The following is a 5,061-nucleotide window of genomic DNA, read 5'->3' as shown; positions in this document are numbered from 1 at the left end:
CCGGGCCGCCGCCGCAGCGACCCCAGGCCGGTTGAGCCGCGCCATGCAGCCTCGCGGAGCCGGGTAGACTTGTCCGCCGATGCCGGAACTGCGCCCCAGCGACCCCAGGACGGCTGCAGTCGCGAAATGCAGCTTCGCGGAGCCGGGTAGACGTGGCCGCCGCTGCCGGGACGGCTCCGCAGCGACGCCGGGCCCGCTGCGCCGCACAAGGCAGCCGCGCGGAGTCGGGCTGACGTGGCCGCGGCTGCTGGGCCGGCGCCGCAGCGACCCCAGGCCGTCTGCGGGAGGCCAGGCAGCCTCCCGGAGCCGGGTAGACGTGGCCGCCGCTGCCGGGACGGCTCCGTAGCGACCTCTGGCCCGCTGCGGGAGACCAGGCAACCGCGCGGAGCCGGGTAGACGTGGCCGCCGCAGCCGGGACGGCGCCGCAGCGACCCCTGGGCGGCTGCGCCGCGCCAGGCAGCCGCGCGGAGCCGGGTAGACGTGGCCGCCTCTGCCGGGCCGGCGCCGCAGCGACCCCAGGCCGGCCACGCCTCGCCATGCAGCCTCGCGGAGCCGGGTAGACGTGGCCACCGCTGCCGGCCCGGCGCCGCAGCGACCCCTGGGCGGCCGCGCCGGGCCAGGCAGCCGCGCGGAGCCGGCTAGACGTGGCCGCCGCAGCCGGGCCGGCGCCGCAGCGACCCCTGGGCGGCTGCGCCGCGCCAGGCAGCCGCGCGGAGCCGGGTAGACGTGGCCGCCGATGCCGGAACGGCGCCGCAGCGACCCCAGGCCGGCCACGCCTCGCCATGCAGCCTCGCGGAGCCGGGTAGACGTGGCCGCCGCTGCCGGGCCGGCGCCGCAGCGACCCCTGGGCGGCTGCAGCCGCGCCATGCAGCCTCGCGGAGCCGGGTAGACGTGGCCGCCGCTGCAGGAACGGCGCCGCAGCGACCCCAGGCCGGCTACGCCTCGCCATGCAGCCTCGCGGAGCCGGGTAGACGTGGCCGCCGCGGCCGGGCCGGCTCCGCAGCGACCTCTGGCCCGCTGCGGGAGACCAGGCAACCGCGCGGAGACGGGCTGACGTGGCCGCCGCCGCCGGGCCGCCGCCGCAGCGACCCCAGGCCGTCTGCGGGAGACCAGGCAACCGCGCGGAGCCGGGCTGACGTGGCCGCCGCTGCCTGGCCGGCGCCGCAGCGACCTCCGGCCGTCCGTTTTTGCCGACCTCTCCTTGCCGCTGCGGACCGGCGGAGCCGCGCCGAGCCGTATAGACCGCGCGCAGTCCGGCCGCCGCCGCGGCAGCGACCGGGTTGTTCGGCGCTCGCCTGGGCCTTGCCGTCTTTCCGTCGTACCCGAGCCGCCGCCGCCGCCGCCGCCGCCGCCGCCTCCGCCTCGGTTCGACCGAGTCGGTCGCTCCCGGGCCGGCCCGTTCCTGGCGTACTCGGGCTCCGCGTGTCGGCGGCTGGCGCGGCCGGCCGCCCCCGCTCTGAGGGGCGTCCGGCCGCGTTCGGCGCGGTTCGGTGCGGGGTCCGCATTGCGGCCGCCGCGGCTCGGGGTCCGGCGGAGGCCCCTTCTCGTTCGTCTCGCGTGCGTTTGTTTGTCTGTCCGTTCGTTTGTTTATTTTACCGGCGCGTGTTTGCGTGCGCGTTCGCTCGTTTGACACTTTTCGTTTGATTCCCTTTTCGCTCGGTGGCCCGGTAGCTCTTCGCGCCGGGTGTTCGGAGTCGGGTATTTCTAACCCGATCCGCCCGCGGCTTGCGGGGTGGGGGTGGTGATGGTGTGTGTTTGTGTTTTGGGCGGGGAGGGCGCTTTTCCCGCTCGCCGCTATGTCCCCCGCTTCCTCCCCCCACTCCCCACCCCCGCCCCCCCCGCCCCACTCCCCCTCTGCGGAAGCGCGCAGGCGCCGGCGGGTCCCCGCCCGCGCGTAGCGGGGCGGGCGGGAAACGTCCGGCGGGCTCGCGACGGGATCGGCCGCTCGTGTCAGCGCGGGGAGGAAAAGAAATGGCGGGAAGACGGCGGCAGAGGTAGGCCGGCGGGGAACGGCCTCGTCCGTCCCGGGGGTGGGTGTGTGCGTTCGTCTGGGATTCGTTCCTTCGACTCATCCGGACGCCGGGCTCGCCCTGAGCCCCTCTCCCGGGCGGCGGGCGTGCCCGTTCCCTCACCCACCCACCCCGGCCCGGCCACCCCCCCCCCCCCCCCCTTTCCCCCCAGAGAAAAAAAAGAAAAAATAGAAAGAAACGGAAAGAAAGCGCGTGGCGGGCTGGGGGTGGGTCCTCGGCCGGTTTCGGGGGGGGGGGGGGGGGGGGGGCGGGAGTTTGCGGGGACCGGTCGAAGCCATCGGGCCTGGCCCGCCGGAGGGAAGCGAGAGAGAAAAATTAAAAAAAAAAAAAAAAAGGAGGGTGGCGGGGGGGGGGGGGGGGGGAACCGAGGAGGGGGAGGGGGAGGAGGAGGGCGGAGTGGGAGGTGGTGGTGGTGGTGGGTAGGGGGGTGTGGGGGGGTGCGGGTGAGGTAGGGAGCTTAAAAAAGTAAAAAATGAAATTAAAAAGAAAAAAAAAAAAGGAGGCGGGAACGGCGAACAAACCCGGTCCGATCGGGCAGGGTGGGAGTCGGGTGGGTGGAGGGGGACGGGCACAGGCAGCGGCAAAAGAAAGGAAAGGCGGGAAGAAGAAATAACGGAAAACCCAAATCCCGCAGCTCTCTCGGCCAACGTCCCCCAAGAAGAAGGAAGGAAGGAACGGACGACCACCGAGCAAACGAGCGCTCGCACGGACGTCGGATGGACGTCTTCGAGAAGAAAGTAAGAGGGGCCGGGGGGCCGGGGGAGGGGACTAGGGTGGGAAAGAAAAGAGAGAAAGAAAGAAAGAGGTGGGGGGGGGGGGGGGGGAGGGGGGGGGCGGGAGAAAGAGAGAAAGAGAGAGAGAAAGAAGAATACGTCTACAGGTGCTGCAGAAAAGCGGGCCAGTCGGGCGGGGCACGTCCGGGAGAGGGCGGGTTAGGGCTAGGGTTAGGGTAGGCGGGCGAGGTTAGGGTAAGGGTCAGGTTTAGGCTTTGCGCGCTGGGAAGTTCAGGTGGCCGGCCGCGAGATCTACCCGTAAGCCCGTCGCGACCCCCTTCTTCCCAACGGAAGGGCGCGCCGGGCCGGGCCGGGCCTACTCAAACGCACGCGCGCGGGAGCGGGCGAGCGAGCAAGCGAGCAAGCAAGCAAATGGACGGGGAGACAGGCAGACGGATGGGTAGATAGATAAATATATGAATTAAGCCAATAACTAAAGAAAGAAACGGAAAAAAGTTCAAAAAAAATCAGAAAAACATACAAAAATTAAGAAGCTTCTGAAAAATCGAAAACAGAAAAGCAGGAACACGGAGGGGGAAAAAAAGAAAAGAAAAGAAAAAGAAAAGAAAAAGAAAGAAAGAAAGAAAGAAAGAAAGAAAGAAAGAAAGAAAGAAAGAAAGAAAGAAAGAAAGAAAGAAAGAAAGAAAAAGGGGGGGGGGGGGGGGGGCTCAGGCGGGCAGCCGCCAGCACGCACGCAAGCGAAAAGGTACGTAGGAAAATATTTTAATGGAATGAATAAATAAGGAGGAAAATTAAAAAAGAAAAAAAAAAAGAACTAAAAAAAAAGTTAGAAAAAGAGAAGCTGAAACGTTTGAAGCTAAACAAGACAACATAAAAACACAGGAAAAAATTAAATTAAAATTAAAAAAAAAAAAATCACGCACGCACGGGCGAGCGAGCGAGTGAGCGAGCGAGCAAGCCAAGCAATAAATAAACAAACAAATGGAAAAATATTGGGGGGGAATCGGAGAAACATCATATATAAATGGAAAAGTTTTAAAAAAGCTGAAAACGGCAGAAGTCTAAACGGAAAGAACCATAGGTAAAGAAAAATCACGTTGAGGCGAGTCCGGGCGGTGGGGGCCGAGGGGTGTTGGGTGGGGGGGGGGGGGGGGACGACGACGGGGCACGGGACGGACGTTAAGAGGAGGGGGGGGGGGGGGGGGGGAATGCAGCGGCGGCTGTGGCGGCATACCGCCACCCCGTCACGACCGCCCGCGCCTCGGCGTGGGCCCGCCATCCCGAGCCGGGCCTACAAATAGGAAAACAAAAGATAAAATGAAATGAAAAGATCAGAACAACGAGGAAAGTCAAGGAACATTTAAAAAGGAAAAAAAAAAAACGAAATTAAAAATCGCATCTGCCTGGGAGAGGGAGGGTCAGGGGTCAAGGCTGGGGCCGGGGGCGGGGGGAGGGGGGGGGGTGCGTGTGCAGGGCGGGCGGGGGCAAGGAAGGCCTCAGGCGCCGGCCGCCGGCTCTACCCGCATCCCCGTCGCGACCTCCCGCGCCTCGCGAGGGCCTGCCGGGCCGGGCCGGGCCGGGCCTACGCACGCACGCGAGAGAGAGAGAGAGAGAGAGAGCCGACAAATCAATAAACAGAGAAATAAACAACTAGACAGAGGTTCAAAAAGCATTGGGAAAACGTACGCCCGCAAGCGAGGAAGCAAACAAACGAGCGAGCGAGCGAGCAAGCAGACAGGTACGTAGAAAAATATTTTTGATATTTTGAACGATGAGATGGGAAAGCTAAAAGAAATAAACATAAAAAAAGATTTCAAAAAATAGAAAAACTGTAGCTGAAACGTTCGAAGTTAAACGAGACGGAACAGAAGATAGAAAAGAAAGAAAGAAAACATAAAAACAAAGGAAAAAAATAAAAATGAAAAACGCAGCAAAAAAAAAGTAAAAATCACGCGCGCACGCTCGCTCGCACGCACGCACGCACGCACACGCGAGCCCACCAATAAATAAAGAAATGGAAAAATTAAAAAAAAATAAAAATAAAAATAAAAAAACTGGAAAACCATACGTAAATGGAGAAGTTTGTAAAAAGCTGAACAAAGCAAAAAAAAAAAGGTAGGTAAAGATAAATCGTGCGAGGCGAGTCCGGGGCGGGGGGTGGGGGGGGGAGAGGGGGAGGGGGGGGAGGGGGGGCGAGGGGGTACGAGGGTTAAGCTCGGGGTGGGGCGCAGGGGCTGGGGGGGTGGGGCGGGAGGAGGAGGAGGAGGAGGAGGGGGAGGCGGCTGTGCCGGCATACC

This window comes from Phasianus colchicus, unplaced genomic scaffold (genome assembly GCF_987193195.1).
Source record: "Phasianus colchicus unplaced genomic scaffold, bPhaCol1.hap1.1 HAP1_SCAFFOLD_98, whole genome shotgun sequence".
In the NCBI taxonomy this organism is placed as follows: domain Eukaryota; kingdom Metazoa; phylum Chordata; class Aves; order Galliformes; family Phasianidae; genus Phasianus; species Phasianus colchicus.
This window is presented reverse-complemented; position numbering follows the sequence as displayed.